We start from the raw sequence: 22,994 nt of genomic DNA on the forward strand, positions 1-22,994 counted from the left end.
GCACGTGCCAGCCCCTGTGGCAGCCTCAGGAGGTCAGGAGCCGGCACTGCAGTACAGTCAGGGTTTGTGCAGTACGTGTCCAGCAGCATAACCACGGGCCACTGTGCCCAAAACGATCTTGGATTTTTTCCTGATCTGCTGAAGTGAGGAAGGACTTTATTTCCTTCAAGAGGAACTTTGGGAAGGCAAGGGAGGAATATCAGCTTGTGAGTAGTTTACCCTGTGTCCTCCAACAAGCTCGGTTTATAAAGAAACCTTTTACCCACCCCACCCCAACAACTAAACAAACATATTCCACAGCCTTTTTTTTTTTTTTTTTTCTGGGGCTGGTATTATTTTCATTGAACAGATGCAATACACCTACACAGAATTACAATACCAGGGAATTCAAGGAAGTATTCTGCCCCCCCAAGCTGTACTGGACATCAGTGAATTAAAGAGGAACAACTGGAAGGGAGGTCTATAGCTGCAAAATGACTACTGTATGGCCCAATTACAGAGCTTGTTTTTTATTGCAAAGTCACTTCAACTCAGTACATTCTCTCTATTATAATTTAAATAATAAACAAAAAGTAGAGGACTGGGGAAAAATCTCACTGGACTTCACACATCCCTCCAGGCTTTAATACTTGTGTCAGCCCCAGGCGTGTAAGGGCCATGCCACATGCACGGAGATAGTAGAATTTGCTTCCTCTCTTAAAAAGACAAATATTGTTAAATTACCTTGAAAGAACAATTTGCTGTAAAAGGCATTTATCCTTTGACTTTAACAGATATACTTTTGTGAGCTAGTTTTTTACTTAATGTCTAATCAGTGGGTGCTATTAATGTCCAGAGGCAGGAAAAAAGAACTCGATGCAATTATGCCGTGGGAGTCTTGTAATCATTTATAGGTCATCACCTCAAAACTCTCTCTCTAATGAATTGAATCATTACATCAGATGCACACTGAAAAATTTGGTTCACATTTTAAAGATTGCAGAGGATCATAATTTGAAAAAGTATTTTGCATTTCAGTTTTTCCACATACTCTTTATCAGGTTAAAGCTAGAAGACTGCGCTGGAAAGGCAGAGGAGCAAGATCCTGTCTGCTTTCAAAGCACACAAACGTTATGGACAAGGAGGCAAGTGCAAGTAAGCTTTACTTGTTGATGGCATAAGAAACGAAATAAGTGGGAGAAATTTTGAAACCCTGACTGTCAATTTGTCCAATTAAGTGAAGGTGTGTGGGCATCTGACCAAGGACTCTGACCCGAGTGGAGCTGGAGCAGGGTGACCAGACCACGTGCCAGAGCCCTCTGCTGCCTCACGGCGTGTTTGTGCAGGGACAGGGCAGGGGACAGTCCAACTCCTAAGTTGGCTATAATGGAAAAATGCAAGGTTTTGGTAAAACACAAAATAGGGTTTGCATTTTTGGGCAGAAGAACCAGCGCCTCTTCAGCAGCCAGATGCCAGTGTAAACTTGAGGGACGCTACATTCAAATATTTCAACAGCAGCACAGGCAAAAATATTAAACATCACTAACTGCTTCTAGGGAGTAATTTTATCAAACCCATTCAAAACAAGGTTCTTGCACAAGGATCAGCTTGGTATGTTCTCATAAATGCAATATTCACTACAAATCATTAACAAAGCTATTAAGATTCGATTTCCATCTAAGCAACTATTGCAAGCTTTTTTTTTTTTTACATTTACTTTAAAAGACTCAATCCTATTTTCAATTCATTAAACTGTTCCTTGCATTTACTGAGTTTTACATCAGCTTGGAAGCCTATTTGAATTAATAAGAATTACAGTAGAAGTAATTTAGAAATAAATTATTTGAAGTTCAAACCACTGAAGCTTTTCATGCTGGAATGCTGCTACATTAAGCCTGCTGACTGATTGCTTTAGAAGTCCAGCATCTAGGTCCAGGCTGGCGTCAGGATCTGTCTCCAGGAAGTATTTATTCTCCCTCAGGCTTTAGGGTTAATGACAGGCACAGTGCACATAAGGACAAAGCTTCTTGTTCTGCAACAGCCAGCATCTCAACCTTCATGGATTTTTGTGTATTTATTCTGAACCAAAGGGCACCCTATCCGGCTGCTGTTTGCAAAGATTCCCTTGCTCTGCTGACCTAAATTTGTTTGCTTAACTAACAGCACCAGACAGTACAAGTTAACACTTCTGGTTATCTGCATTCACATCTGCTCCCAGTTACCACGACGTGGAAGCTATTTCTGAGAACAGCATCAATTACAAACTTCAAATGAAATAAAAAAAATGCAACGTGAAGTGAGAACTCTCTAGACCCATTTTAATTTCAACATTTCAGGAAGTTATTCCCTAATATTTATTGGCACTACACAAGTGTTCTGAGCATTAACTTTCATTGAAATACATACACTGAAAGTACCACAACATCATTGTAACAGGGAAAAGATCTGGGTGGGGAGAGGGAGGAAGAAGCTGAGTTTTGTGGATCCCACACAGAATCACAGTAGATGAGAGGGGAAAAAAAGGAAAGTTGCTATTGATAAAGAACTCTGAAAACATTTGCCAATTAGCAGTACTCCTGGGGGGCAGAGCATGAGCAGGGCAAATGGAAAAAAACCAACAGAATTATTCTTGCCGTATTTTCATCTAATTAAATGTGAATGGAATATGAAAGCCCCCATGCATTGGTTTTGTATCAGACACGTTCCTGTTGAGAACTCCAAACCTAAGTAGAAATCAGTGCCCCATGCCAATAATGGACAGACTCAAAGATCTGACTTAACATTTCAAATAAGGTGCAGGATTGCTTGATTAGAACATAACTTGGTCCATATAATTCACCTTCCCTTTCGGGTCTATTAAAAAAGTTATGAAGAAAATAGTACATATTTGCAGGGTGTTCTAGGTGTTTGAATCTCTTAGGAAAGTTTTTTTTTTCTTTGTTTTTCTTTGTTTTGTTTTTATTTTGTTTTCAAGTCCTATGCACACTTCAGAAAGAAATCCTTTTGCCTGTGTGCGCACATAACCTGTGCTCACAGGTAGGCAGATTTTCAAAACATGCTTTCCTGGACTAAGCTTTTCATCACTGCCTACAGAAACTTGCACTTGACGTAATATGCAAACACATTCTTGATCTAAAGTATAAAGCATTGTTATTGAGAGAGGAAAAAAGAGAGCAACATGTATTAAGCCAGCTTCCAGGGTTGGGCTTCAGTGTGAACTGACACACATGCAACATATAATATTAATGAGCAAGCATAACAACTAAAATAGGTATCTGCAATGTAAGGGGAAGAACAAAAATGCTATGCATGTCTCCTTTATTACCCAAAGCAATTCTTTGGCGTCATGTATTGAAATCTCTCTGTGCAATGTAAAAAACTGACATATTTTACACTTACTGGAGGGGAGAATAAATTGGAGAGATACCATACTTAGGGAAAAGCTTTGGCTAGATGCTATACAATTAATTTTTGCACTTGTATTTCTGCCTTAGATCACTGCAATAGTTGTTTCTAAGACTGCAAAGTAAGAAGATATTGGCCAGTAAATCGTGTTTAAAACAAGTTCCTCTAAGGTAGGCACAGCACGGGGACCTTGGCTCATATGCAGTGGTCACGTTGAAAATTAATTCTTTTTTCGAATTGTAGCACATCAGGATAGAGCGAAGCATCAGGGAGAAAAGAGGGAAAGATTAAAAATGCGTGCCTGTGAACATGATTCTTCAATTCCTAACAAAACACTAGCCATGAGTACTTCATCATGACCAACTGCACTGCTGATTCAGTATACAGAATGCAAACACAAATGCTTTCCAAGAAAGAGTAATTTTCATGAAACACGAAGTATGTAAACTCACACATAAACAAAATTGTTCTTAATAAATTGAGTCAAAGGGGGAAAAAACACTTTGATTTTTGAATTTGGCTGGGTCTAGCTTTGGAAAATAATGCTTAAAAAAACACAAAACAAACCATTTGTTCATGCCTTTGATGAAAAATGACATGACGATCAATCCACAGAATTAATGTAATTTTAATGTAAAAAAAACTTACAAATTTCAGTTATCTAGGAAGAATATAGTGGTTAAATAACCAGCAAAGGTTGAGACAAACATTAGACAAGTTTTTTAGTTACAAATGCCTAGCAACCTACCTACTCCAAAAGCTTTGTCTCCTTGTTACTGCTTTTCCCTGAGCAGTTTCTGTGCTCTTTCCACCCATCATGAAGACAGCACTGCCTTAAGTTAAGTATCACAAACTGTATTTTCAGAAAGACTACAGTAACTGAACAGATATTTTGTAGTGATCAGATATAGCAACCTTACAGAGCACGAAGAAGGAGAACAAATCACCATTTAAGTTCTCAGCAAATTTGCTTTAAGGAGAGAGAAAAGAATCGACAGCAGTGCGCTGAAAGCAAGTTGCTGGAGCTCAGTGCATCTGGTCTTGAAGTCTTAACAAACTGTTTTAAAAAGCAACAATCGTCACACTTGATCTTTTGAGAAGAATGGACAATCCACGCTAATTGTGTTGGCAAGAAAAGGCAGTTGCTTTCTACGGAGTTAATTTCATGACATCTTTTCATGCACAAAAGAATGATAACAATTTTAGATCAGGCTGTCTACAAAATATACCTACACATGTGAGCGTGTGACACGGCTTCCATCGGGTAGGAAAGCTGCTGCAGCCAAGGGCATCCTGCACTAGTGATGAAAAGGGCTGGGTTTGGCTTTGGATAATAATGCTTAAAAACCATGCAATAACAAACAGTCTTTATTCCTCAACATGTATTCAAATATACAGAAATAGATACGTTGTCTTCCACCCATATAAAAAAGCTTATTGTGAACAACTCGAGAAGCATGGTAGGGAAGGAGGAAAGGCGGCATGCTGCTTTTATACCCATAAATGCAAACGACTGACCAGGCAATTCAAACCAATAGGGTAAGAATGGGAGCCTTAATGGCAGGTGGTGCTTTCACCAAAGCCTGCAGATGCTGTAGCGTTCATGTGAAGTGCTAACAACAGACCTTTACCCCACTTGTGCTCCTTAACCACCATAAAACAATAACAAGGGTTGATCTTCTGATCCCTCAAAAGCATCTCAGAGTGACACTGCTAGGATGTGCTCCAGGAACAGGCCATAAATCAGTCTTTGCTACTTAACGGAGCTGCTTTGCACTAAGCTGTGCAATCCTGCCTCCATGAGCAGCTCAACTCCGGCCCCAAACGCTGACTGAACCTGCTTCAAGGGCATCTGTTAGCCCTGACAGTCTGGGTGAGTATAATTTCACCGCATTATTAGTCTCTCTGCATCTCCCAGTCCATTTTGCCTGCCAAAGAGAGATGCCGAAAGCCTTCCACGTTAGAAGCTCAGGACTGACGTGCCGAGCGGCAGGGCTAAGTGCTGGCACGCATCAGACACCACCTTGCAGCAGGTGCCAGCACCCATCGCATCGCCCGGGGAAGGGGAAGGGGGGAGCCAGGAGCGGAGACGCCCGGCCCCGGCACTCGTATCCCAGGAGGGCTCTGAGCGAGGGGGAGGAATACGTTTTGAGACAGCTGTAAACAGATCATGACAATCATGCTGAATAACACTGCGTTGGGAGAACTACTCATATTTCTGTTGAGGAAGCCAAGTGCTTTTGGACTATAACGTGAAAGGGCAATTTCTTAGCATAAAATTGGGTTTCTGTGACTCAGCCCCACCAGCCCATGGCGAGGGTTGGCTCACGTCAGCTGTCTGCCAGTTGCTCTGACATCTTTCTGCCCCGGAGACTCTCTTCTACGTCCAGCCCAAGCAAAAATACTCAATAACAGAAACCCTCCCAAGGCCACAGAACCTAAAGCTACATGTGGGCATTTCTGACAACTATTCTTTTAATTTTATCCTCGATCTCAGAGGAAGATTGTTTTCGACCAGGATTTACAGCTAACATTTTGAAATAGCAACTTTATCTTCTAATAAGATCTAATTACCAGTTTTGTGACCTTCAGTCAAGTATCTTTGAGATCTTACTGCGGTCAAGTAGCTTTTACTCTCTCTTCAAAATCTTCTCCATGACTAGCAACTGTCTTAGTGTGACCAAAATGCAACTCCACCTCCACTGGGAAGAAGCTCTTCAAAAAAAGCACTGGTGGTAAACAAACAGAATTCTAGAAAATCTCATATTCAAGTTTGTTTTACTTTGCAAGTCTGTCATCTTCAATAACCTAATGTGAAGTTTTTCCCTGTGTAAAATCCCCAAGTATCAAGAGTGACGGCTACTTCACAGCGAGGCACCCCACTGCAGCCTCAGAACCAAACTGAGCAGTTGAAGCTCAAACAAGATAGAGGGGATGGGACAGAATATCTCCCCTCCCATGTCTGAAGTTGAGACTACAGCAAATCAATATAGTAATGCTCACCCTGCATTAACGTTTACTTTCAAATTTCATGCATATTACTCCTCCTTTACCACAAAAGCTAGCCTTAAAATGATTACTTTGATGAAGGGCGCTGATTTCCACGTCAATTCTGTTGCTGCAAGCTGTGATATCACCTGATGCATGCGCTCTGGAAGAGCGTAAGCTAAAAGTATTAGTTCCTCTGCAGCAGAAAAAAGGGGCAGGGGTGATTAACATTCATGGAAACTATTCCAGCGTCACAGATCTGTAAGAAAACAGCTACTGCCTATCACTAATGAAGCAGATTGTCAATTAAGGAAGTAACTGGTATTAAGTGCAAAGCCTCTGTTTTCAAAATAGAGAACAATTCTGTTAAGGTTCATCATTTCTCAGAAGAAGAAACTGAAAAAGATGGAGACAACAGATGAAAGCTTCATACTACATTACCAGAAGGGCCAAGATTGTCCCCAAAGAGCAGCAGCACCAGAAGATGCTCTCTTCATCACCCTCCACAGCATTTTGCTCTCCAGGCTTGGTTATCTAAAGGTTGTTTGACAACCTTCTCTGACAGGCTTCATCACCAAATCTAAGGTGAAGAGCTTGCACACGTTATTTTTGGATGACCAGTAAATCCAAATGGATTACTACTAGCAACCCCGTAATTTGGCCTAGCTACCACAAGCCTTCCATTCTGTTATTTACACTGAATTTCAGCAAGCTTCCCTAACATTTTCTGCAGGGATGAAAACACTTCGACCATTCAGCATCCTCAGTGCAAGCTATTTAATTTTCTTGTCATATGTTTTACTCAACCTCTGTAATTGCAGGAACCTATTTTCCCTCTCTTCTCAATACATATTTTAACAAGCGTACACACGTGCGAATGCTTTCAGCACCTTTCATCACTGATTCACCCAGTGAGGCAGAGAACTCCTTTGCCCACCTCTCACTAAGCTACAGCTAACATTTCTCTACTGAATTACTTTCCTGGTTTCTGAGAGAATATGCAAGATTGTGCTAAAAATTGCTTATTATGGGGAGCATGTTTACGTTATGAATTATACACTTCAGAAAAATATACTGCAAATTTGAGTAAGTTGTGCACAGCTATTAAATTTCTGCAGAAGAAAAAATGCTAAAGCCACCTTTATTGCTTTTCATGCTTAAATAGTAAGAATAAAAGATGACAACAGCTCCGAACTGACACCAAGGGTTTTATTTACTTTAAACATTTGTGAATTTCTGTGTGATGAAATTGCATCGGGGAATTCTTTCTGCTGGTGTCTAACCAAAAGGGTATAAAGATAGAAAACTGATTTGAAATACTGCTAAAGCAACACAGCCGGCTAAGTATTGTTAGTCCGTAGGAAAGCAGTTCCTTTACTAAACCCGTGCTCCATCTGAATTATTAAAATTCTCCCTGTTATTTACCCCGGAGGCTGCCGGGAGCTGGGAGCGCCCCGTCTCTAGCTGAAGAGGGAGCGCTGCAGGAGGCTCGGCACGGCCCGCGGTACGTCTGCGGCACGGCGCGCTGCGGGGCTGGGCGCTTCTCAGAGCGAGCACAGCCTGAGCTGAACGGCAGACGAACGGTAACAAACACGAGGACGAGTCCAACACAACCCCCCCACAGCACCTGCTTAAAAGTCAACATGTGCAGTGAGCATCTGACTTTTATGTTGTGTCACTTGATAAGAACAACCAACAGTCCACATCCCATCTGAAGTATTTTGATCTTACATATTGCAGTTGTGAATACAAACCCTTCTCCTATGACAAAAACCTATATGCTTTTGGCCCAAAGATCTCTCAGCCTGAAGCATTTCCTAATTTCACCGTGCTCATCAACGCCCCTTCAGCCCTCCCTCTCGCAGGCCTCCCATTACCAGTAACCATATCAGTTCAGATTTATGATCTGTCACCTGTGTTGGGATTAGATGTCATGCTTGTCTTTCTATTACTCACATATTGATAGATAAAATTCCACGGCCATACATTCCCTGTCCCTTCAAAGGTTACCGTCAGAGGATGCTCAGAATCGATACAGATCTTATCTGTCACTGACCTCGGCGGGGCACAGCAAACAAGGCTCACGGGAACACAGCACAGAAGAATTCGTCATGGCTCACAGGATTAGCACGGTCTTTTGCAACAAAGCCTGTTGTTCTGCAAGTCTGATTTTTATTCCACATTTCTAACCAAATCAAGTCTTGTGAGAGAACAGAATTTATAGCAATTGCCAGAAACAGCCTTTCAGAATATGACCATATTTCAAGGTAAGGCATTTTGACCATTTGGAGAAAGATTCCTACAAGCCACACTCACCACAATGGACCTGGTGTCTAAAAGCACAATTTATATGCTTTGCTGCCATGGCTAAGTTGGAAGGCTGCTGGCTATGCTTTTCCTGTGTTAGAACTAATTTCTTAGCTCATCTGACAGTTCATAAATAAAAGGTGTTGCTATTGCAGCCTTTTATTTATATATACTTATATGTAGGGATGCTCAAACAAGTTTAATGCACCAGAAGAACAGTTTTCCAGAAATCGGGACGAGCTGAAGTCTTGCTTTTATTCTAGAAGCACACGGTAGATTGCACGACAATAAAAGGTCATTTATTAACAGACTACTTTGCACTCCTGAGGTCAGAGGTTTGTTGCAGCACCCAGGAAGAAATATGTGAGTACCAGTCCTTGGCTGCTGCACGCAGAGGACAGGCAGGCAGCACGCATTTCCAGACCCTCCCATGAAACGTGGCTTCAAGTCCTTGCCAAGCCCCAAGCACCGTCTTCTTCAGGCAAGTCTTTTTATTCTAGGCTGTAGTGCCCAGCACATCATCAACCTGGTTTCTCGGTGCTTCACTGGTGTGATTATCAATAAATGTTTAAAAAGTACAATATATAAAATAGAGCCTCAGTTTCTTTCATCCCTCCTTACTTTACAGGGTGCTGCTGCAATTCAATTGTGACGGAGCAACTTCATTCTGGTTAGGGTCATAAAAATACTTAGAAAAATACCACAAAAGATCAAAAAAGTGAAGCTTCCTTGCAGGGGAGGAAAATAAACCACTTCAGACACAGAATGGGAGCAGAGCAAGGAGCTCGAACCAGAAAGCAAACCAAGACGCTGTGGAATTAACTTCCACTGCGCCTATTTCAGGTTAGCATTTCTTGTAGCTGGGTGTTACGAGGAAGGAGGCACTCTCAGGAAGCCTTGACAATCTCCATCTCAAAAAGTGATGGAAAAACGTATGGTCCAGTCTTACAGCTGTAGATGTTGTGAGTAGCTGTGGTTCGGGTTAGGAGGCTGACGCGCCAGAGAGCACCGAGCCGTGCACTGCAGCGCAGGAACAGAGCCGAGTGTGACCGCTTTGTGTGGCACAAGAGCCAAATTGCTCTGCATTGCACAGGAAGACTAACAGTCAATTAAAAATCATTCATCAGTTACTGAGTAGGGAAAAGGACAGTAGGTAATGTTTTTGTTTCTACCGATGAGGGAGAAGCTTTGTGAAACAACCACGATCTCGAACAACTGTGTGGGTCATTCAGTACTGTGTGTGCAAGTCCCAGCTCCAAGACGCTTTCAATCATGAACAAAGCAATTTAGAAACAGCGAGGACTTCAGATGACAGGAGATGCTTGATTCATACTCCTATCATTCATCACATGTCTCAAAGACATGCATTGTGGAAAAATTTGAGAAAGCATAGGTACTGGTGAGGCAGGATGAGGAAGTCGTCTGCTGCTTGAAAAGCAGCAGCTACTCACCCCTGAGAGATGCCTGCTGGCCTCTAAATGGGGCTGTCAGGTAGAAATGAAAAGGGAGAAGTGAAGAGCATGGGAGTGAAAGCAAAAATGCAGCAAAGGGCAAAGCTCTGCACAGCCTCAGGAGAAATGCAACGCATGTATCTTTCACAAGTTTTGTGCATGCATTCCTCCTCCAGCTCAGCCATCACCACTGCAAGTCATCATCTGTCAAGGACACCACCTAAAATTCAACAACTCAGTCTTCTTACTAAAGAGAGATGCTCAGAAGCAACAGCCAGCAAGGGAAAAATAGTCTGACAACATAAGATGGTCCCAGCAGACTGCTGCCTCCATTCAGTATGTTTAAATAATACTCAATTAGGATCAACATTCATTTATTATTAATGTTGTTCTAATACAGAATTTCTTATCTGCTTTTTTTATCTCCCAGCTACATCAATATCAAGGACACACACAGCCTAGATCTAAGAAAGGAGACCTTGATTAATCTGGAGTTGAAAATACACATTGAATTTCCTGTACCTGCCGTGACTCGTTCTGTTAGGAACTGAAGCCTGATGTACAGCAGGTTGCTGCAGGTAAGAAGAGGAAGCATTGATAAAATATTCAGTTTTCACAGACAATGAGTGCATTCAGTACATTTACATTATTAGAACAACATTATTTAACAGCTCATGCTGTCTTACATTCATTTCTAACTCTGTCACAGGGGTCTAAAGCTGGGGCAGCCTTCGTTGAAATCCTAACTATGGAAGGAGAGAAATTATGCATCTGCAGGTGCGTCACGTGCATCATCACCTCAATTTTTGTAACGTAAAGGTTGGCAGCAGCCCTACATTTCAGATTTAGGATTGGTTGTACTCTGAATTGGCAAACATATCTTCAGAGGAGATTCACCCACCTGCTCTGTCTCCTCCACCTTTTCTTATGGCCATTGAACCTACGCTCCCAACTGCCAGCGTACCGACTGCACATCAGCTACCGCAGCTGGGCAGCAGCTACAGCACGGCACGATTTTCCTTTGGCATCACGTCCTCCACACAGAGCCAAGGGCAGGAAGCACTCGCTAACCTTCGGTTATTCTGCATCCACCCCTTTTGAGATTGTCTTTGTGATTTTCATGTGTTCAATGATGCTGTTGTTACTATTAAAGTCCATTTCTGTATGCACTCACTTATTAGACACTACATTACTGTAGGCTGTAGGCACTCCCCCCCCCCAAAAAAAAAGAAAAGCTAACACAGACTACTCAGAATGATGGGATTTTCCAATAATGAGGAAAACTGTTTTAAATCAGATGATGGGTAACATTTTATTATAATGAGCAGATAATTCTTATATCCATACCTATAACCCGTTTCTTGGGGATTTTTTTTAACATCTATAATATTTTACTGTCAGTAGCATCTGTCACAATGTGCAGCTTAATAATCTCTTTTTAAATCCAAGAAATCTTTATTTCCATGAAGTATCTGAGATGAATTTTGATCAACAGCTTGATCTCTCTCATAAAAAAGGATCTCCCTTAACTGCCTGCGCATGGAAGTTAAAGCTCTTCTAAAATCTTCAGTCCTGCCACCGCAACAGGCAAGAAGTGACAGAATTAATAACAAACGTGCAAACCTGTAGAAAATATCCTAAAGCACAATGGGATAAAAGCAGATAATAAATTGGAATACAATATTTTTCTTTGGGTATTCTGACCAATTCCCATCCTTTGACTAAAGCAACACGCAGGCACCTTAAGATTACCGCACTTTACGTGGTGTGTCACACACGGGAGTTTTTCTGTAAGACTTGAAGAAAACAGCCCCAGAACTTTTCTCCAAAGTGTTCATCCGCGTGAAACAAGAAAGCAACAATATTCGCCCACTTGAGGCACTGTAAATTTGCAGTCCCAAGCTACACCTCCAGGTACAAGCACAAAGGATGCACTTTCCTGGGGGAGCGGCTTTCCCGCGAAGGCAGCACCTCAGCACCTGGCGCTGCCCCTCCTGTTTCACAACACGCTCTCTACTTCTTTATAGATCTAACCTTCTGAAATTCCATAAGCAGGGCACAGGCACTTTCCGTACCTTGGGAGGACAAACATTTAAACTGCCCGTGCCCTCTCGATCCCCCCAGACATGAGCAGCAGCGACCACTGGTTCCCGTCCTGGTGGCCTTCACCTCCTGGCACACATCAGTAATTCCACCACCGTCACCCCCATGGACGCACCAAATTTCACCTCCAAGAGCTTCTGCCTCTGGTACACCTCATTACTTACAGACCCGCAGGAGGTTCTTGTGAAAGCTCGTGCTGATACACCCTTGGAAAAAGCACGACAGCACGTTATCACCAATTCTTACGCAGTACAAGGACGTTCAATCCCACCCTAACTAGCTCCGTGTTATCAACCTCAAGCATTCAGCAACGCTAACGCTGAAGATTAAGATACAACATGTCTCCTGCTTTGTCAGCCTCTAGGATTCACTCAATTTATATTTTCCAGGTCTTTCTTTCCTATGATAAGACCAAAACTGCTGCTACTGTCTTTTACAATACAAGCTGGGTTTCTAATGAAAGCTATTGATTTCAGTAGCTGGGGGCTTTTGTGAAATGACAAATATAACTAGGTTCAATAAAAACCATGAGATGGAAACAGCATTAGTGCAAAAAGCAAAATATAATTTTATAATGTTCTGTCTCCTCAAACACACAGCATAATTCCGCAAACCTAAACTACTCTCCGATGTGCTACCCAAGGATTACCAGGAGCTTAATCTGATGGAGCTAACGAAGAGCGTTATCAACTGTACATGATACAACAGCTAATCTGACCAGCAGATCCTGCTGCTTCCTTCCCAGAGCAGCTCTCTGCCAGCAGCTCACCGCAGCCAAGTGGGCAGCAAGTCAAACTGCAGCAAGATTCATAATGCCGCCTTTGTGAATTTTAGGATACAACATCAGAGTCGGCAAGCTCGCCAAACAGTTCAAGGGCAGAGCAAGGTTTACACTTCTAATTAGTCGTTTTTATAACCCTGTGTTTTACCACACTTTAGAAATCCTCCAGCAGTGCTTCAGACCCTTACAGATTTTGCATTTGTGCTGCAAAACCTATATTTACAGCTGGGAATTAAGGGCTGATCCTCAGCTTCAGCGCACCTTAAAAACAATACAAACGAGCAGCATTAATTTGTTTTGCCTCTGCTTAATAACTGCATATACTCATAAAAGAACTGAGAAACTTTCCACTCGATCTCTTTGCTGAAGTTATTCTGCTGCTTTTCAACGCCTGTGAAATCCAGCTGTAAGGGCCAGACAGGTCACTTAAATATCTGTGCATCATCTATACGCACACAGTTTGGTGGGGAAGGGGTATTGTGCTTAGGTTTTTTTCCTTTTCTTTTCTTTTTTTAGTCTTCCCCTGAAGGGAGAGATTAGAGACAAGATCTTTTGTCAGACGGAAAGAATGACAGACACTATCAGCTAGGGCTACGCACCCCTACCCCCCCAACCCAAAATCAGGGAGAAAAATAGTCGCAGCAGCAGCATTACAATCAAAGTGAGAACTCCTTCCAATTCCAACTTCCAAGGAAGGATAAAAAGGTATATAATAACAAAAGCCTTTAGTCTAGATTCCAGATCAGACACAATGATGAATGCTAGCCTAAAGGGCAACATATTTGTAAGTTTTAAGTCTCTTGCTACACCAACTGTCCTGATTCATCCCTGCGATAAAGGCAGTTCTGAGAGCTATTTTACCATATTTATTATTTTACAGGAGAGGAAGAAAAAATGTGGAATCAGCCCTCCATCTGCCACCCATCGGATTTATAAATGTTGGTAAAAGAACAATACTAGTGCCTTTAAACATTAATCTACTTGCTACAGATTGTGCAGGCCCCTCCATCAGCCCCCACCCAGTGGTTCTCTCAGGCTGGGGTGGAGAAAAAAAAATGTATATATATATGTATATGTATATATATACATATAACACTTGTATATATAAAAATACAATACACACATTTTTTTCCCCTCTACATCTATGGGATTCACTTTCATTAAAACCATGACAAAACCAGAAAGGGCAGGTGCTCCTGAACACATTACTACCTGCTGTCATTGCTTTGCTAGCTGAGCGGAAGCACAAAGCTCTGATCCAGTGCTTATTTTTAAAGATGCAGCTCGCTTGATACATGCTCATTCTGCAGACCTTATTTTCAACAGAGAAGCTGTGTATGCTTGCTGGCTAACTTGAGAAAGGCAAAGTTGAAAGGAAAGGAAAAGAAAGCGTACAGTGCACACAAAAATAAAACCATGATTTTATAAACTATGTTAGCACCACCTCCTTTACTGCCTCTGGAGTTACAGCAATGAAGCCATAAAAGAAATATAGAAATAATGAGAAAGAGAACATTTTTGATTCCTTAGCACCATCACGGAGCAGCAGGAGAGGTAAGGAGAAAAACGGTGAAGTTTTGCACTCATCCAGTTTTCCAGAACCTGTTCAAAGAACTGGAGCTTCACCGTTCTGAATTCACAAGTACTTTTATCAAGCACTTTGTAAATTTTATCTCATATTTCTTAAAATTGCGGTTGCCTTTTAAAAAATAGATTGTATTTAGTTTTTAATTAAGTCTTCGTCTTTGTATAAAAAACACAGGCCTTGAGGTTTAGATTGTCATTTTAAACAAAAGTAAAATGGTAAATGCCTTTTACATGCAACACCATTAGATATAATTAAGCAATGGGTAAAGCATACATCGTGCTATAAATGTCATTTAGTTTTACAGTTAAACTCATCAACATTTATCAAAACACTGCCTCAAGAAAGAAGGAGACAGCTACAGCTAGTGACTTCAATTCACTGCTGTCTTTGAAGCAGCACGCTCGAAGGCAAAACTGCAGCAAAAAAAGCCTTCACATTTCATATTTTCATCTTTTTGACTGAAATGTTAATTTTCTGCTACGTTTCTACGTATGCTGGGATGGGTGATGTTTAACCATCGAACACCAGAACTAGACAGCTAACTCCAGGAGGAGCCGCTGACGGAGGGGCAGGGACAAAGCCCAGCCGAAGAAGAAGAGGAGAAGAGCTCTGGTGCTGGGGACGCTGCCCGCGGCCCGAGCCCTGCTGTGCCACGGCTGACGCCGCGCAGCCGGACAGGAATTCAGGCACCCCCGGTCTGCCCCATCTGCATCACGCGATGTTCGCCGAGGAAAGGTGCTCTGTGCTCCCCGATTAATTGCGGTGTCTTTATTTAACTGCTTGTTACGGAAGCAAAACGACAACAACAGAGCCCTAAACGTAGCTGCATGCAGCGCATGCTTGTTTCTGTGCGTTTTTATTATTTCGCTTTGCCCAAATTTTTATCGTAGCAATTTAATACAAAATCCTGACAACGGTCCAACGTGACAACTCTATTGATAATATTTCTGCCAGCTTAAACACCTGCCACCTCTACCACTGCTCCCATAAGCCGCTATGAAAAGACACAGGAATTCTTTACTGGACTTCACAGGCGTTCAGTAAGCGCCAGCAGAAGCCAGTGTTTTGCTTTTGTTCATTACCATCCTGCTTTGTTCTAGCACCTTCTGCTGTTCGAGTCTCTCAAGCTACATATCTCTAGCTGCCAATACTGAACACAATATAAACCCAAAAACCACAGCCAAGGCCTTTACACTGGTGACAGCGCTGTCATTGCCCTAGAATCTAATCGTACAGTCCCGCTCACAAAAAAAAACAAGTGTGGAACAAAACCATAAGCATGTTACCACCTCCTCCTGCTGCCTGAGGCAGCAAAGCCTCCCTGGCCCTGCCAAGCCATTAAAAATCTTTAAAGAACTTTTAAAATTCTTTTTTTTTTTTTTTTCCCTGAGAAGCATTGAAAATATACAAACTGAGCCCATTAGAAGCCATTTTTAATTTGCTGATCCTCCTTGACACGCCAATGGCAAACACCAGCAGGTATCGGGACAGCAGGCACCTAGCTGACTGTGAACTATGTCAAGCTCTCTCACTTTGCAGCTTTAGACAGACAAGGCAAAAAAAAACAGATTTGAAATGGATGCATTTTACCATTACCCATCATTAAATAATTATACTGTTGCACAAATTCAGAAGCAGCAAGGAGTGAATATTCAATGTTTCTAGAAACATGTATTAATTCCCTGCTTCCGCAGCCTGTAAATGAGTGTTTATAAATCACTGCGATTCTCCTCCTTCTCTCCCCCTTTCCCCATCGCCCCAATCTGCCCGGCATTACACTGCTGCTGCGGAAGCAGGGTTTCTTTGCTTAAAAGCCTGCTTCACACCCAAAGTGCTGCGGAGCGTTGGCAAGGCAACAGGCGGCCACCGCGGGCCCCTCGGAAGTCACCAGCGCGCGTGGCACGGAGGGGAGGACACACGGCCGGGCAGGACACACGGCCGGGCAGGACACACGGCCGGGCAGGACACATGGGCACGGGGTTCCGAATAAAGGAAGCGGAGCCGAAGCAAACCGACCGCTGCCTAGGTTGGCAATGTCGTGGGGGCCTTTCCTCCCCAGACCCACGCCCGTGGGAAGCAGGAGCAGGCGCTGCCCGTGCGGGGCCGCGTGCTCGCCACGTTCCTGACCTCAACGGCCGGCCTTCGGAGGGGCCTTGGCGGGTACAGGTGTGGCCCCCACCAACCCGCCTCCACCCACCCGGCCGTCCGAGAACTCCTGTCAGGCAAAATCCCATCTTCCAGTCCCCTAAATAGCCCTTAAAAAAAAAAAGGGGGGGGGGGGAGGAGGTGTTGTGTGCGCATGGAGAGCGTCTTACAGCTACAACTAGCTAGAAGTCAAGGCAGAGATCTCTGAAATGGAAACCATATCCTAGCACCAATCCTCTAGGTCACCTTGTTTTAAAATTGTGTGCTAATAGAGAGAGAGAGACCACTCCACTAAAAATCTATCTTCTTAACTGCTTGAAACGGAATTTAAAATGCATGTATGCGGTGCTCCTATCTGTTCACTATTCCGAGTTTCTCCTTTGGCCTTATGATAAAAGAACGCAGGAAATTATAACCAACTTTCCCCCTAGCCCGGAAAAGGGAATTAATTACTGTGAGCACAAAGTCAGTGCTATTCCAATAAACCAATGCGATCCATTCAAGCACTGAAAAGCAAGAAAAAAAAAGTTTAGAGGTTTGATACCTTGCTAGTCATTCATATCATGTACCAAAGTGGATATTACAGAACAGCAGTGCCGGAGACTATCACAAAGCCAACATTATCTCTACCATTATTAGAATTAAATAAAGCTTCTCTTTCTACACGCATAGCACCAATGTGGCCAGGATTACAAAGCAGCGTCAAAAAACCTGCAGCGGCTTGCAGTGTCTGGCTTCATCACAGAGTTTACTTTTTTAGCCAGGATTAGATGATCACAACAGTCAGTGACAAAGTTTCTCAATGTGACAAGACATAAATATGTGCTCAGAGCCATCTAAAACCGTCTGATGCTGCAGATCAGCCCGCTGAAAGCTCTCTCGATGACTCTCACGTCAGAAGAGGAAAGGATGCTCAGCTGGCGCGCGCAGGAGGGGCGATTTGTCTCCGGTCACTCACGTTTGAATGCCTTTTCAACCTGGGGTCACCTGGCCGCCTTGCTCTCTCCTCACCACTCTTCTTTCCCTCAGATGAATCCACCTTTCTAGTGAGCCGGGACAGAAGGAAGCCACCCTCTCACGCCAGGACTGCCCGACAGCGAGCAGCCCCCGCGGCTTTCGTGAGCCCCAAGGGCGGGCTGCTTTGGGCTATGGGGTACAGAGCTTTAACTGAACGCTGCTGTTGTGAGGACCTTTCAGAGGTGCCAGAGAATTTCAAGCAGTCAGTTCTCCAAAAAGAAGCATACGGAGATGTAGCATATAAATGGCCTCCCCTCTTTTCATTTGTAATTAAAATAATTGCATTTCAAAATCACATCCTCCCGAGGTTCGTCCTTGTGCTCCCATTACCAATTCTGAATGCACTCAAATCTTCCCAGCGACATGCCACAAGAGACATCAGACCTTTTACAGATGTTGCTAACAGCAGCTGAAAATCTACTAGACATTTGCTTAGCATTTCTTGAAAGAACAACATTTTAAATTATACACATTCTTCACAATTCTTTCCTCAAACCCCAACAGTTCAAAGAGGTTTGCTTATCTTTGCCAGCTTTTAAGGAGCTGAAAGACTGACCCTCTCGTATTCAGCACATCAAGGGCAGAATATTTAAAAACAAGGCTCATTTTTAAAGGAAACATTCTGCAACAAGCAATCCTGCAGCACAATCATGAAATTTCAAGTTTTCAACTCTTGATTGATTCAGGAGTAGCATCTGCATCCAAGAACAACAGAAGTTCTTTTCTCCTCACCCCCCAGAATTAACAATATTCTGTACTGGTAGCATCATACAGTCCCCTTAGGTTTCCAACATAACGTGCAGCAGCAATTCCCATTTTTGGGAATTCCCATTTTTCAAAGCTGAATAGCTTACAGGTAACTTAAAGTTGCTAGAGATCGCCCCAGACTCAAACTGATTGGCACTACTTTTATACTTCAGCCAAAACATTAATTGATACAAACAGATCATGTGCATTTAAAAACATTATATATATATATATATATATAAACCAACCTCTAATTCCTAATAAGGTCTGCCAAAACCACCTTTTTAAAACAAACAAACAAACAAACAAAAAACCAGAAAGCCTGACCTTTCAATAGCACTGTTGTCAATGAACTGTACGATACATCATATGTCGGAGCTACAAACATTAAGTGCAATTCATCGTAGGTATTTTTCTAGTAAGTCACCGAAATTACAGTCTGGATCAATCTGGCTTTTAAAAGCAGTTTATAAACTTTAAAATGGCTTTTGCTGAAATGCCACTTGGGTAGCTTCTATACAAAAGGTGTTTTTTTTTCTTTGTTTTTTTGGTTTTAAACTGTCAGTGGTGCAAACACAGCTTGAGAATAACCTAGACAAAATTTACAATAGATAAAAACTGGCTTTAAAATAGTATCAGTAATGTAGGCTACCTGTTAGCTGGAAGAGATATACCAGTTCCAGTTTGCGGGTACCATAAATCACTTTAACCTTTGAAAGGTGCTCACAAGGGTTCCACCTACAAAGTTACGTTAATAACGCAGATTTGAGCAACAACATCCTTTCTGCAACAAGTGCAATGTGCGAGTACAACTCATCTCAACAGCTAGCCTCATTCGATTGCTGCTTGAAATTCATTACCACGGAATAAAGATTCTGTGAATGGAATTTATTAAGCTTGGTTGATGAGATAAAACACTCAGGTTTTGTAGAAAAACACTTTGACACAGACACCATATGCTAAACACCGAAAATGAGCTAGGTTACTTCAACCAGGAAAATTTCGTTTTTCTACTGCATATATTTAATTTGGTAGCAGCTCGTCTTCCTGTCACAACCCTGAATAAGGAAATCCACGCAGCACGCCTGGAAATGGATCAACGAACATGTGCTCTTCTCCGGTTTGGGATGAATTATCCTTTGCATGCTATCCAAAGACAGCCATGAGCAGCCTTTACAGTTTGATGAATGGCTTTTAAGTTTAGGTTGCATTATAAGAACAAAACAAACGATCGTGAATCATAAGATTTTATGGGTATGCTGTTTCTTATAATTTCCTAAAAAGAAAAAAAAATTACATTCCACTCATTAACAAACCTTGCTGCATAAAGCTCAGGATTTGAGAATGTACAACAAGCCGATTATATGGAGGTTGCGTGGGGGACAACAGATAATGAGTTAAGTCAAATTCTCTTCTAATATGCCCAAAGAAACAATAGTGTAATCAAATGGTGGCAGGGAATTGGAAAAGAAATAAATTTAGCTGCCACTTTCTTCTTTTTCAACCCGAAATGCCATATAATGAATGAAACCCGTCACTCGCCCACTGCAAACTGCCAGGAGCCACTCGGTGCACCCGAGCAGTGGGCTGGGACAGCAAGCCCACCAGCACCAGCCCGCCAAGCGCCACCACCGCCGGCCTGCAGGGACACCAGGGCATGCCCGCGGCCGGTTCGCTCCCCGCCCAGCTTCCACCACCCACACAGACTGAGCACGGCACGGGCACCCAACGCGTTGTTGAGAACACAGACTGGAAGGAAAAAATCATTTTTCAATGCCAATTGAGCATGCATTCATTAATACGAGTTTTTCAACGGCCTACAGAGCTACACACCACTAGGGCAACGGCACTGTCGGTGTATTTCAGACTGAACCACAGCATACACCGTGCTTGCCTTCCTGTTCTCGTTCCCTGTAGGACGAGCTTTTCATGCTGGCTCAGAGCGCTTTTGGTTTGTTTTCTAAACAAACTCCAACGAAGTTTATGCTGGTAGGCAGGCTGCACGCAGACACAGGCTGCACGCATTCCCCCCAAGCAGAGCGGGCAGCAGCCGAAGCTGCCAAACCCATCTCACTCCAACCAGGCTCCCGCTGGGCACCTGCCTAACTGAGGAAAACAACTTGGAGAAGCAAGCTCTCAAACGCCCCAGAAACAAATGCAGGTCTTGAACTAGAATACACAACAGGGGGGTGGTTTATTTACAAAATGTACGTTGTAAGACACTTTCTCACCTAAAAGCACACCATCGGTACGTTGGCCGCACAATTACATCACCTTTGCATTTCCGCTTGGGATTATCTTTGAATAGGACGCATCCAATAGGCACATCCCAACGCTTTCTGACAATGCAGAGAACCGCTAGCTTCCTGCACACTGGTAAGCCAGGCAGGACTTTTGCCACGGGCTGCAGGGGACAGTCACCAGCCTGCACGACAGTGCCCAGCACCAGCACCCAGCGACAACCCAGGGCTGCTCCAGCCACTGCCACTCTCTGCAAGCTCTCCGAGCCCTCCCTCAGCTTCCAGGCAGCACATTAGCCACGTTCTGAAGACGTTCGAAAGCCAGGAAATTACGAAGTAATATCATCTGTGCAAAGCAGAAGTGCAAGGCCAGTGACAGAAACCTTGCACGCTGGGGAGGGCGCAGGGCCTGTGAGCCCCTGCTCTCCCACCCGCCGACTGCCCCAGAGCTTCTCCCCGCCGGTTCTTCAGTTCATGCCTGTGCTTCAGCAGCATGAGACCCCTCGCTTCAGGTCTACACATTCTCAGCATCATGGTTTTACAGCTCTCTTTCTGCTAGCAATAGAGTACAAGCTCCTGCCAAGTGCGTACGTAATCCCGTATTTCTTTTCACAGCCTTCCCATACTCCGGTTGGCCATTACCCTGACTGCCGGCTGCCGAGACCTACAGGGGCCGGAGGTGCTAAGGAACAAAGAGCACTGCCAAAGCAGCTCCTCCACCTCCGATCACGTCACTGCTAATTAGGATGGTGCTGAAGGAAGAGAAAGCAAGGCTTCCCATATACGTGCGATAGTTTTGCTATGACGAGACTCACACAGTTGAGAAAACGACTTGGAGTACCTTATTGGTCTCAAAAATGTTTTATCATGCCTTAATACTGTTGCCAAACCCATTAACAGAAAAAAAATATTTAAAAAAAACAACTTCTTGATCATTCTCCCCTTTCTAACACCTCCCTACCCCACTGCTAGAGCTCGGGACACACCACCAGAACTGAAGGGAACATTTCAGATGGCAATCCCAATTAACAGGCACACATCTATTCAAGTCAAAAGGTTTAGCAGCTTTCATTGAAAGTTTTGTTTTTGTCTTCCCGCCATCCCTTCCCAAAGTAAGGGCTCATTACTGATGTAGAACAGTTTTGTAATTGGTTGGGAATGTGGTTCTTAACACAATACCCTGGAGAGGCTGCATTATTAGGTTTCCTAATGCTACAAAAGAATGCAATAAAAAACCAAACCCAGATGTCTGGCTCAAAACCAGGAAACTTGGCTGGTCCAATGAGATTTCCATTACACTGATATTGTACTGCTAGAGCACTGCCTAAGTATTGTACTTATGTAAAGGTGGCACTCACAAATGAACACTGTAAAATAAAGAGTATAATCGCTACTGCTTTACGCAAGCTTTCCTCACAGAAAAGGAGAAAGCTTGGCTTCCTTAATACTATTTCAGCAGCATTGAACTGAAACTTCCTGCAGGTGAGCTGAGGCTATGATGTCTTAGCACAAAAAGGAGTCTATTCTTCACAAGTACTGATAATACGTAAATTCGTACTCTGTAATGCCACTTCAAGGTGTCAGAAGTCAACGCACCATTTAGTTAAAAATTATGCTCCAAGACTCATGTGTCCAAATACATTTTTACAGTTTTCAGGCTTATACATTCTTTTCTTTTTGTAACCCACAAAATATCTCAAGGAAATTCAGCATCTTTACCTAGACAGTTTTGCACACATAAAAATGTGAAGTCATCTTCTGTCCAAAGAGAACGAGTAGTCAGAGCATCTTTAATTAAGAGAGAATCAGTAAACAAATTGCTGAGGAGAAGCTGTCTGCCCAGGGATCAAACACAGATGAAGCCTAAATTGTGACATTAGCCAGCATAGCGCACCCCCTCCCTTTCTGTGCCAGAACCACTGAAGCTGACCCAAAAGGCAGCCCATCAGCTGCTCGTCACAGGAGACCAAGCCGCAGTACAGAGGAAAAGAGCACTACGGGCAAGCGCTTCAGCATCGTGCTGAAGCACTAGGTAGCTAATAGCAAACTTTGCAAAACACAGGAACAGGTCAGAAAGGGTCTCAGAACTGAGGCGAGAGAATTATTTGTGCCTCAAAACCACACACACACCCCCTAATAAAAAAAAAACGACACGATGGAACTCATCACGTTAATTGCTCTGGGGTGATGTAGAGCACAGTTCTGGTAGAACCCAAACCTTCCAGTTCCTGCTTGAAGTGAAA

General features: G+C 43.1%; 1 protein-coding gene across 12 annotated transcripts in view; it reads right to left on the reverse strand.

The window, feature by feature from the left end:
* Positions 1 to 22,994, reverse strand: part of CADM1 (cell adhesion molecule 1) — a 243,093-nt gene that overhangs the window by 59,221 nt on the left and 160,878 nt on the right. The window lies entirely within an intron of this gene.

Source organism: Anser anser, assembly GCF_964211835.1.
Source record: "Anser anser genome assembly, chromosome: 22".
Classification (NCBI taxonomy): Eukaryota; Metazoa; Chordata; class Aves; order Anseriformes; family Anatidae; genus Anser; species Anser anser.